Here is a 13,531-nt window from a genome sequence, read left to right on the forward strand (position 1 = left end):
GACGCCAGAAGGATAAAATACAATATAAGTACCACAGTTATTCCATCGTATAAAATGAATAATTGCAGCCAGTGTGAAATTTATGGTCATTCCTACATTCCGAGCAACCTAGACTTCACTCTAGAGCGTTGCTCCACCAGATCGAATAGTTAGGTCCTTAGAAGTCAACGCCAGAAGCATAAAATACGATATAAATACAACAGCTTGTCCATCGTAGAACAGGATTAATTGCAAACAGTGTGAAAGTTATGGTCATTTCTGCGTTCCGGGCAACCTAGGCTTCACTCTAGGTCGTTGCTCCACCAGATCAATCAGTTAGGGCCTTAGAAGTAAATGCCCGAAGCATAAAATACAAAATAAATGGAACAGTTTTTCCATTGTATAAAACGAATAATTGCTACCAGTGTGAAAGTTATGGTCATTTCTACGTTCCGGGCAACCTAGGCTTCACCCTAGGGCGTTGTTCCACCAGATCGAATAGTTAGGGCCTAAGAAGTGAACGACAGAAGCATAAAATACAATATAAATACAACAGTTTTTTCACTCCATAAAACAAATAATTGAAACCAGTATGAAAGTTATGGTCATTTCTACGTTCCGGGCAACCTAGGCTTCACTCTAGAGCGTTGCTCCACCAGATCGAATAGTTAGGTCCTTAGAAGTCAACGCCAGAAGCATAAAATACGATATAAATACAACAGCTTGTCCATCGTAAAACAGGAATAATTGCAACCAGTGTGAAAGTTATGGTCATTTCTACTTTCCGGGCAACCTAGGCTTCACCCTAGGGCATTGCTCCAACAGATTGAATAGATAGGACCTTAGAGGTCAATGCCCGAAGCATAAAATGCAATAAAAGTACAACAGTTTTTCCATCATATAACAGGGATAATTGCAACCAGTTTGAAGTGATGGTCATTTCTTCGTTCCGGGCAACTTAGGCTTCACTCTAGGGCGTTGTTCCACCATATCGAACAGTTAGGGCCAAAGAAGTCAACGCCAGAAGCATAAAATGCAATATAAATATGTCAGTTTTTCCATTGTATAAAACGAATAATAGCAACCAATGTGAAAGTTATGGTCACTTCTTCGTTCCGGGCAACCTAGGCTTCACACTGGGGCGTTGCTCCACCAGATCGAATAGTTAGGGCCTTAGAAGTCAACGCCCGAAGCATAAAATACAAAATAAATAAAACAGCTTTTCCATCGTATAAAACGAATAATTGCAACCAGTGTGAATGTAATGGTCATTTCTACGTTCCGGGCAACCTAGGCTTCACTCTAGGGCGTCGCTCCACCAGATCGAATAGTTAGGGCCTTAGAAGTCAACGCCAGAAGCATAAAATACAAAATAAATAAAACAGTTTTTCCATCGTATAAAACGAATAATAGCAACCAGTGTGAAAGTTATGGTCATTTCTACGTTCCGGGCAACCTAGGCTTCACTCTATGGCGTTCTCCCACCACATCGAAAAGCAACGGCCTCAGAAGTCAACGCCAGAAGCATAAAATACAATATAAATATAACAGTTTTTCCATCGTATAAAACGAATAGTAGCAACCAGTGTGAAAGTTATGGTCAGTTCTACGTTCAGGGCAACCTAGGCTTCACTCTAGGGCGTTGCTCCACCAGATCAAACAGTTAGGGCCTTAGAAGTCAACGCCCGAAGCATAAAACACAAAATAAATAGAACGGTTTTTCCATTGTATAAAACGAATAATTGCTACCAGTGTAAAAGTTATGGTCATTTCTACGTTCCGGGCAACCTAGGCTTCACCCTAGGGCGTTTTTCCACCATATCGAATAGTTAGGGCCAAGAAGTGAACGCCAGAAGCATAAAATACAATATAAATACAACAGTTTTTCCATCGTATAAAACGAATAATTGCTACCAGTGTGAAAGTTATATTCATTGCTACGTTCCGCGCAACCTAGGCTTCACCCAAGGGCGTTGTTCCACCAGATGGAATAGTTAGGGCCTAAGAAGTCAACGCCAGAAGCATAAGATACGATATAAATACAACAGCTTTTCCATCGTATAAAACGAATAATAGCAACCAGTGTGAAGGTTATGGTCATTTCTACGTTCCGGGCAACGTAGGCTTCACTCTAGGGCGTTGCTCCACCAGATCAAACCGTTAGGGCCTTAGAAGTCAACGCCCGAAGCATTAAATACAAAATAAATAGAACAGTTTTTCCATTGTATAAAACGAATAATTGCTACCAGTGTAAAAATTATGGTCATTTCTACGTTCCGGGCAACCTAGGCTACACCCGAGGGCGTTGTTCCACCAGATCGCATAGTTAGGGCCTAGGAAGTGATCACCAGACGCATTAGATACAATATAAATACAACAGCCTTTCCATCCTATAACAGGAATAATTGCAGCCCGTGTGAAAGTGATGGTCATTTCTACGTTCCAGGCAAACTAGGCTTCACACTAGGGCGTTGTTCCACCAGATCGAATGGCTAGGGCCTAAGAAGTCAACGCCAGAAGCATAAAATACAATATAAATATAACAGTTTTGCCATCGCATAAAACGAATAATAGCAACCAGTGTGAAAGTTATGGTCATTTCTACGTTCCAGGCAACCTAGGCTTCACTCTGGAGCGTTGCTCCATCAGATCGCATAGTTAGGGACTTAGGATTCATCGCCAGAAGCATAAAATACAATATAAGTCCAACAGTTTTTCCATCGTATAAAATGAATAATTGCAAACATTGTGAAAGTAATGGCCATTTCTACGTTCCGGGCAATCTAGCCGTCACACTAGGTCGTTGCTCCGCCACATCTAATAACTACGGCCTTAGAAGTCAACGCCAGGAGCATAAAATACAATATAAATACAACAGCTTTTCCATCGTATATAATGTATATTTGCAAACAGTGTGAAAGTAATGGTCATTTCTAAGTTCCGGGCAACCTAGGCTTCACTCAAGGGCGTTGTCTAACCAGATCGAATAGTTAGGGCCTAAGAAGGGAACGCCAGCAGCATAACATACAATATAAATACAACAGTTTTTCCATCATATAAAACGAATAATTGCAACCAGTATGAAAGTTATGGTCATTTCTACATTCCGGGCAACCTAGGCTTCGCTCTATGGCGTTCTTCCACCACATCGAATAGTTACGGCCTCAGATGTCAACGCCTGAAGCATAAGATACAATAAAAATACAACAGCCTTTCCATCCTATAACAGGAATAATTGCAACCCGTGTGAAAGTGATGGTCATTTCTACGTTCCGGGCAACCTAGGCTTCACTGTATGGCGTTCTTCCTCCACATCGAATAGCTACGGCCTCAGAAGTCAACGCCTGAAGCATAAAATACAATAAAAATACAACAGTCTTTCCATACTATAACAGGAATAATTGCAACCCGTGTGAAAGTGATGGTCATTTGTACGTTCCAGGCAACCTAGGCTTCACTCTAGGGCGTTGCTCCACCAGATCGAATTGTTAGGGCCTAAGAAGTCAACGCCAGAAGCATAAGATACAATATAAATATAACAGTTTTTCCATTGTATAAAACGAATAATTGCTACCAGTGTAAAAGTTATGGTCATTTCTGCGTTCCGGGCAACGTAGGTTTCACTCTACGGCGTTGATCCGCCAGAGGGAATAGTTAGGGCCAAAGAATTCAACGCCAGAAGGATAAAATACAATATAAGTACCACAGTTATTCCATCGTATAAAATGAATAATTGCAACCAGTGTGAAATTTATGGTCATTCCTACATTCCGAGCAACCTAGACTTCACTCTAGAGCGTTGCTCCACCAGATCGAATAGTTAGATCCTTAGAAGTCAACGCCAGAAGCATAAAATACGATATAAATACAACAGCTTGTCCATCGAAAAACAGGAATAATTGCAACCAGTGTGAAAGTTATGGTCATTTCTACTTTCCGGGCAACCTAGGCTTCACCCTAGGGCATTGTTCCAACAGATTGAATAGATAGGACCATAGAGGTCAATGCCCGAAGCATAAAATGCAATAAAAGTACAACAGTTTTTCCATCATATAACAGGAATAATTGCAACCAGTTTGAAGTGATGGTCATTTCTTCGTTCCGGGCAACTTAGGCTTCACTCTATGGCGTTGTTCCACCATATCGAACAGTTAGGGCCAAAGAAATCAACGCCAGAAGCATAAAATGCAATATAAATATGTCAGTTTTTCCATTGTATAAAACGAATAATAGCAACCAGTGTGAAAGTTATGGTCACTTCTTCGTTCCGGGCAACCTAGGCTTCACACTAGGGCGTTGCTCCACCAGATCGAATAGTTAGGGCCTTAGAAGTCAACGCCCGAAGCATAAAATACAAAATAAATAAAACAGCTTTTCCATCGTATAAAACGAATAATTGCAACCAGTGTGAATGTAATGGTCATTTCTACGTTCCGGGCAACCTAGGCTTCACTCTAGGGCGTTGCTCCACCAGATCGAATTGTTAGGACCTTTCAAATCAACGCCAGAAGCATAAAATACAATAAAGATGCAACAGTTTTTCCATCATATAACAGGAATAACTGCAAACAGTGTGAAAGTAATTGTCATTTCTACGTTCCAGGCAACCTAGGCTTCACTCTAGGGCGTTGTTCCACAAGATCGAATAGTTAGGGCCTAAGAAGTCAACGTCAGAAGCATAAAATACAATATAAATATAACAGTTTTTCCATCGTATAAAACGAATAATAGCAACCAGTGTGAAAGTTATGGTCATTTCGACGTTCCGGGCAACCTAGGCTTCACCCTAGGACGTTGTTCCACCAGATCGAACAGTTAGGGCCTAAGAAGTGAACGCCAGAAGCATAAAATACAATATAAATACAACAGTTTTTCCATCATATAAAACGAATAATTGCTACCAGTGTGAAAGTTATGGTCATTTCTACGTTCCGCGCAACCTTGGCTTCACCCAAGCGCGTTGTTCCACCAGATGGAATAGTTAGGGCCTAAGAAGTCAACGCCAGAAGCATAAAATACGATATAAATACAACAGCTTTTCCATCGTATAAGACGAATAACTGCAACCAGTGTGAAAGTTAACGTCATTTCTACTTTCCGGGCAACATTGGCTTCACCCTTGGGCGTTGCACCAACAGATTGAATAGTTAGGGCCTTAGAAGTCAACGCCCGAAGCATAAAATACAAAATAAATAGAACAGTTTTTCCATCGTATAAAAAGTATAATTGCAACCAGTGTAAAGGTAATGGTCTTTTCTACGTTCCGGGCAACCTAGGCTTCACTCTAGGACGTTGCTCCACCAGATCGAATAGTTTGGGCCTATGAAGTCAACGCCAGAAGCATAAAATACAATAAAGGTGTAACGGTTTTTCCATCGTATAACAGGAATAACTGCAAACAGTGTGATAGTACTGGTCATTACTACGTTCCGGGTAATCTAGGCTTCACTGTAGGGCGTTGCTCCACCAAATCGAATAGTTAGGGCCTTAGAAGTCAACGCCCGAAGCATAAAATACAATATAAGTACAACAGTTTTTCCATCGTATAAAATGAATGATTGCGAACATTGTGAAAGTAATGGTCATTTCTACGTTATGGGCAACCTAGGCTGCACTCTAGGGTGTTGCTCCACCAGATGAAATAGCTAGGGCCTTAGAAGTCAACGCCCGAAGCATAAAATGCAAAATAAATATAACAGCTTTTCCATCGTACGAAACGAATAACAGCAACCAGTCTGAAAGTACTGGTCATTTCTACGTTCCGGGTAACCTAGGTTTCACACTAGGGCGTTGCTCCACCAGACCGAATAGCCAGGGACTTAGAATTCAACGCCAGAAGGATAAAATACAATATAAGTCCACAGTTTTTCCATCGTATGAAATGAATAATTGCAGACATTGTGAAAGTAATGGTCATTTCTACGTTCCGGGTAACCTAGGTTTCACACTAGGCCGTTGCTCCACCAGACCGAATAGCTAGGGACTTAGAATTCAACGCCAGAAGGATAAAATACAATATAAGTACAACAGTTTTTCCATCGTATGAAATGAATAATTGCAGACATTGTGAAAGTAATGGTCATTTCTACGTTCCGGGCAACCTAGGCTGCACTCTAGGGTGTTGCTCCACCTAATGGAATAGATAGGGACTTATAATTCAATGCCAGAAGCATAAAATGCAATATAAATATAACAGCTTTTCCATCGTATAAAACGAATAATAGCAACCAGTGTGAAAGTTATGGTCATTTCTACGTTCCGGGCAACCTAGGCTTCACTCTAGGGCGTTGCTCCACCAGATCGAATAGTTAGGGCCTTAGAAGTCAACGCCCGAAGCATAAAATGCAAAATAAATAGAACAGTTTTTCCATTGTATAAAACGAATAACTGTAACCAGTGTGAAAGTACTGGTCATTTCTACGTTCCGGGCAACCTAGGCTTCACTGTAGGGCGTTGCTCCACCAAATCGAATAGTTAGGACCTTAGAAGTCAACGACCGATGCATAAAATACAATATAAGTACAACAGTTTTTCCATCGTATAAAATGAATGATTGCGAACATTGTGAAAGTAATGGTCAGTTCTACGTGCCTGGCAACCTACGTGTCACTCTAGGGCGTTGCTGCTCCACATCTGATAGATACGGCCTTAGAAGTTAACGCCGGAAGCATAAAATACAATATAAATACTACAGCTTTGCCATCTTATAAAATGAATAATTGCAAACAGTGTGAAGGTAATGGTCATTTCTACGTTCCGAGCAACCTACGCTTCACTCTAGGGCGTTGCTCCACCAGATCGAATAGTTAGGGCCTAAGAAGTCAGCGCCAGAAACATAAAATACGATATAAATACAACAGCTTTTCCATCGTAGAAAACGATTAATGGCAACCAGTGTGAATGTTATGGTCATTTCTACGTTCCGGGCAACCTATGCTTCACTCCATGGCGTTCTTCCACCACATCGCATAGCTACGGCCTCAGAAGTCAACGCCTGAAGCATAAAATACAATAAAAATAGAACAGTCTTTCCATCCTATAACAGGAATAATTGCAACCCGTGTGAAAGTGATGGTCATTTCTACGTTCCGGGCAACCTCGGCTTCACTCTAGGGCGTTGCTCCACCAGATCAAACAGTTAGGGCCTTAGAAGTCAACGCCCGAAGCATAAAATACAAAATAAATAGAACAGTTTTTCCATCGTATAAAACGAATAATAGCAACCAGTGTGAAAGTTATGGTCATTTCTACGTTCCGGGCAACCTAGGCTTCACCCCAGGGCGTTGTTCCACAAGACTGAATAGTTAGGGCCTAAGAAGTGAACGCCAGCAGCATAAAATACAATATAAATACAACAGTTCTTCCATCATATAAAACGAATGATTGCAACCAGTATGATAGTTATGGTCATTTCTTCGTTCCGAGCAACCTAGGCTTCACTCCATGGCGTTCATCCACCACATCGAATAGCTACGGCCTCAGAAGTCAACGCCCGAAGCATAAAATGCAATAAAAGTGCAACAGTGTTTCCACCATATAACAGGAATAATTGCAACCAGTTTGAAAGTGATGGCCGATTCTACGTTCCGGGCAACCTAGGCTTCACTCTAGGGCGTTGCTCCACCAGATGGAATAGCTAGGGCCTTAGAAGTCAACGCCCGAAGCATAAAATGCGAAATAAATGGAACAGCTTTTCCATTGTATAAAACGGATAACTCCAACCAGTGTGAAAGTACTGGTCATTTCTACGTTCCGTGCAACCTACGCTTCTCGCTAGGGTGTTGCTCCACCAGATGGAATAGCTAGGGCCTTAGAATTCAACGCCAGAAGGATAAAATACAATATAAGTACAACAGTTTTTCCATCGTATGAAATGAATAATTGCAGACATTGTGAAAGTAATGGTCATTTCTACGTTCCGGGCAACCTAGGCTTCAGTCTAGGGCCTTGCTCCACCAGATCGAATAGTTAGGGCCTTAGAAGTCAACGCCAGAAGCATAAAATGCGATAAAGATGCAACAGCTTTCCATCGTATAACAGGAATAACTGCAAACGGTGTGAAAGTACTGGTCATTACTACGTTCCGGGTAATCTAGCCTTCAGTCTAGGGCGTTGCCCCACCACATCTAATAGCTACGGCCTTCAAAGTCAACGCCAGAAGCATAAAATACGATATAAATACAACAGCTTTTCCAACATATAAAACGAATAATGGTAACCAGTGTGAAAGTTATGGTCATTTCTACGTTCCGGTCAACCTAGGCTTCACTCTAGGACGTTGCTCCACCAGATCGAATAGTTTGGGCCTATGAAGTCAACGCCAGAAGCATAAAATACAATAAAGGTGCAACAGTTTTTCCATCGTATAACAGGAATAATTGCAACCAGTGTGAAGGTAATGAATGTTCTACGTTCCGGGCAACCTAGGCTTCACTCTAGGGCGTCGCTCCACCAGATCAAACAGTTAGGGCCTAAGAAGTCAACGCCAGAAGCATAAATTACAATATAAGTATAACAGTTTTTCCAGCTTATGTAATGTATATTTGCAAACAGTGTGGAAGTAATGGTCATTTCTACGTTCCGTGCAACCTAGGCTTCTCGCTAGAGCGTTTCTCCACCAGACCAAACAGTTAGGGCCTTAGAAGTCAACGCCCGAAGCATAAAATGCAATATAAATATAACAGCTTTTCCATCGTATAAAACGAATAATAGCAACCAGTGTGAAAGTTATGGTCATTTCTACGTTCCGGGCAACCTATGCTTCACTCCATGGCGTTCTTCCACCACATCGCATAGCTACGGCCTCAGAAGTCAACGCCTGAAGCATAAAATACAATAAAAATAGAACAGTCTTTCCATCCTATAACAGGAATAATTGCAACCCGTGTGAAAGTGATGGTCATTTCTACGTTCCGGGCAACCTCGGCTTCACTCTAGGGCGTTGCTCCACCAGATCAAACAGTTAGGGCCTTAGAAGTCAACGCCCGAAGCATAAAATGCGAAATAAATGGAACAGTTTTTCCATTGTATAAAACGGATAACTCCAACCAGTGTGAAAGTACTGGTCATTTCTACGTTCCGTGCAACCTACGCTTCTCGCTAGGGTGTTGCTCCACCAGATGGAATAGCTAGGGCCTTAGAATTCAACGCCAGAAGGATAAAATACAATATAAGTACAACAGTTTTTCCATCGTATGAAATGAATAATTGCAGACATTGTGAAAGTAATGGTCATTTCTACGTTCCGGGCAACCTAGGCTTCAGTCTAGGGCCTTGCTCCACCAGATCGAATAGTTAGGGCCTTAGAAGTCAACGCCAGAAGCATAAAATGCGATAAAGATGCAACAGCTTTCCATCGTATAACAGGAATAACTGCAAACGGTGTGAAAGTACTGGTCATTACTACGTTCCGGGTAATCTAGCCTTCAGTCTAGGGCGTTGCCCCACCACATCTAATAGCTACGGCCTTCAAAGTCAACGCCAGAAGCATAAAATACGATATAAATACAACAGCTTTTCCAACATATAAAACGAATAATGGTAACCAGTGTGAAAGTTATGGTCATTTCTACGTTCCGGTCAACCTAGGCTTCACTCTAGGACGTTGCTCCACCAGATCGAATAGTTTGGGCCTATGAAGTCAACGCCAGAAGCATAAAATACAATAAAGGTGCAACAGTTTTTCCATCGTATAACAGGAATAATTGCAACCAGTGTGAAGGTAATGAATGTTCTACGTTCCGGGCAACCTAGGCTTCACTCTAGGGCGTCGCTCCACCAGATCAAACAGTTAGGGCCTAAGAAGTCAACGCCAGAAGCATAAATTACAATATAAGTACAACAGTTTTTCCAGCGTATGTAATGTATATTTGCAAACAGTGTGGAAGTAATGGTCATTTCTACGTTCCGTGCAACCTAGGCTTCTCGCTAGAGCGTTTCTCCACCAGACCAAACAGTTAGGGCCTTAGAAGTCAACGCCCGAAGCATAAAATGCAAAATAAATATAACAGATTTCCATCGTATGAAACGGATAACAGCAACCAGTCTGAAAGTACTGGACATTTCTGCGTTCCGGGTAACCTAGGTTTCACACTAGGGCGTTGCTCCACCAGATCGAATAGCTTGGGACTTAGAAGTCAACGCCAGGAGCATAAAATACAATATAAATACAACAGCATTTCCACCGTATAAAATGAATCATAGCAACCAGTGTGAAAGTAATGGTCATTTCTACGTTCCGGGCAACCAAGGCTTCACTGTAGGGCGTTGCTCCACCAGATCGAATAGCTAGGGACTTAGAATTCAACGCCAGAAGGATAAAATACAATATAAGTACAACAGTTTTTCCATCGTATAAAATGAATAATTGCAGACATTGTGAAAGTAATGGTCATTTCTACGTTCCGGTCAACCTAGGTGTCACTCTAGGGCGTTGCTCCACCACATCTAATAGCTACGGCCTTAGAAGTCAACGCCAGGAGCATAAAATACAATATAAATCAACAGCTTTTCCATCGTATAAAATGAATAATTGCACACAGTGTGAAAGTAATGGTCATTTATACGTTCCGGGCAACCTAGGCTTCACTGTAGGGCGTTGCTCCACCAAATCGAATAGTTAGGGCCTTAGAAGTCAACGCCCGAAGCATAAAATACAATATAAGTACAACAGCTTTGCCATCGTATAAAATGAATAATTGCAAACAGTGTGAAAGTAATGGTCATTTCTACGTTCCGGTCAACCTAGGTGTCACTATAGGGCGTTGCTCCACCACATCTAATAGCTGCGGCCTTAGAAGTCAACGCCAGGAGCATAAAATACAATATATATACAACAGCTTTTCCATCGTATAAAATGAATAATTGCACACAGTGTGAACGTAATGGTCATTTATACGTTCCGGGCAACCTAGGCTTCACTGTAGGGCGTTGCTCCACCAAATCGAATAGTTAGAGCCTTAGAAGTCAACGCCCGAAGCATAGAATACAATATAAGTACAACAGCTTTGCCATCGTATAAAATGAATAATTGCAAACAGTGTGAAGGTAATGGCCATTTCTACGTTCCGAGCAACCTAGACTGCACTCTAGGGCGTTGCTCCACCAGATCGAATAGTTAGGGCCTAAGAAGTCAACGCCAGAAGCATAAAATACGATATAAATACAACAGCTTTTCCATCGTAGAAAACGATTAATGGCAACCAGTGTGAATGTTATGGTCATTTCTACGTTCCGGGCAACCTAGGCTTCAGTCTAGGGCCTTGCTCCACCAGATCGAATAGTTAGGGCCTTAGAAGTCAACGCCAGAAGCATAAAATACGATAAAGATGCAACAGCTTTCCATCGTATAACAGGAATAACTGCAAACAATGTGATAGTACTGGTCATTACTACGTTCCGGGTAATCTAGGCTTCACTCTAGGGTGTTGTTCCACCAGATTGAATAGTTAGGGCCTAAGAAATCAACGCCAGAAGCATAAAATACAATACAAATATAACAGTTTTTCCATCGTATAAAACGAATAACTGCAACCGTTGTGAAAGTACTGGTCATTTCTACGTTTCGGGCAACCTAGGCTTCACCCCAGGGCGTTGTTCCACCAGATCGAATAGTTAGGGCCTAAGAAGTGAACGCCAGCAGCATAAAATACAATATAAATACAACAGTTTTTCCATCATATAAAACGAATAATTGCAACCAGTATGAAATTTCTGGTCATTTCTACGTTCCTGGCAACCTAGGCTTCACTCTATGGCGTTCTTCCACCAAATACAATAGCTACGGCCTCAGAAGTCAACGCCTGAAGCATAAAATACAATAAAAATACAACAGTCTTTCCATCCTATAACAGGAATATTTGCAACCCGTGTGAAAGTGATGGTCATTTCTACGTTCCGGGCAACCTCGGCTTCACTCTAGGGCGTTGCTCCACCACAGCTAATAGCTACGGCTTTAGAAGTCAACGCCAGGAGCATAAAATACAATATAAATACAACAGCTTTTCCATCGTATAAAATGAATAATTGCAAACAGTGTGAAAGTAATGGTCATTTCTACGTTCCGGGCAACCTAGGCTGCACTCTAGGGTGTTGCTCCACCAGATGGAATAGCTAGGGCCTTAGAAGTCAACGCCCGAAGCATAAAATGCAAAATAAATATAACAGCTTTTCCATCGTACGAAACGAATAACAGCAACCAGTCTGAAAGTACTGGTCATTTCTACGTTCCGGGTAACCTAGGTTTCACACTAGGGCGTTGCTCCACCAGACCGAATAGCCAGGGACTTAGAATTCAACGCCAGAAGGATAAAATACAATATAAGTCCACAGTTTTTCCATCGTATGAAATGAATAATTGCAGACATTGTGAAAGTAATGGTCATTTCTACGTTCCGGGTAACCTAGGTTTCACACTAGGCCGTTGCTCCACCAGACCGAATAGCTAGGGACTTAGAATTCAACGCCAGAAGGATAAAATACAATATAAGTACAACAGTTTTTCCATCGTATGAAATGAATAATTGCAGACATTGTGAAAGTAATGGTCATTTCTACGTTCCGGGCAACCTAGGCTGCACTCTAGGGCGTTGCTCCATCTAATGGAATAGATAGGGACTTATAACTCAATGCCAGAAGCATAAAATGCAATATAAATATAACAGCTTTTCCATCGTATAAAACGAATAATAGCAACCAGTGTGAAAGTTATGGTCATTTCTACGTTCCGGGCAACCTAGGCTTCACTCTAGGGCGTTGCTCCACCAGATCGAATAGCTAGGGCCTTAGAAGTCAACGCCCGAAGCATAAAATGCAAAATAAATAGAACATTTTTTCCATTGTATAAAACGAATAACTGTAACCAGTGTGAAGGTACTGGTCATTTCTACGTTCCGTGCAACCTAGGCTTCTCGCTAGAGCGTTTCTCCACCAGACCAAACAGTTAGGGCCTTAGAAGTCAACGCCCGAAGCATAAAATGCAAAATAAATGTAACAGATTTCCATCGTATGAAACGGATAACAGCAACCAGTCTGAAAGTACTGGTCATTTCTACGTTCCGGGTAACCTAGGTTTCACACTAGGGCGTTGCTCCACCAGACCGAATAGCCAGGGACTTAGAATTCAACGCCAGAAGGATAAAATACAATATAAGTCCACAGTTTTTCCATCGTATGAAATGAATAATTGCAGACATTGTGAAAGTAATGGTCATTTCTACGTTCCGGTCAACCTAGGTGTCACTCTAGGGCGTTGCTCCACCACATCTAATAGCTACGGCCTTAGAAGTCAACGCCAGGAGCATAAAATACAATATAAATACAACAGCTTTTCCATCGTATAAAATGAATAATTGCACACAGTGTGAAAGTAATGGTCATTTATACGTTCCGGGCAACCTAGGCTTCACTGTAGGGCGTTGCTCCACCAAATCGAATAGTTAGGGCCTTAGAAGTCAACGCCCGAAGCATAAAATACAATATAAGTACAACAGCTTTGCCATCGTATAAAATGAATAATTGCAAACAGTGTGAAAGTAATAGTCATTTCTACGTT

The sequence above is a fragment of the Calliopsis andreniformis genome, unplaced genomic scaffold (genome assembly GCF_051401765.1).
Source record: "Calliopsis andreniformis isolate RMS-2024a unplaced genomic scaffold, iyCalAndr_principal scaffold0007, whole genome shotgun sequence".
Classification (NCBI taxonomy): domain Eukaryota; kingdom Metazoa; phylum Arthropoda; class Insecta; order Hymenoptera; family Andrenidae; genus Calliopsis; species Calliopsis andreniformis.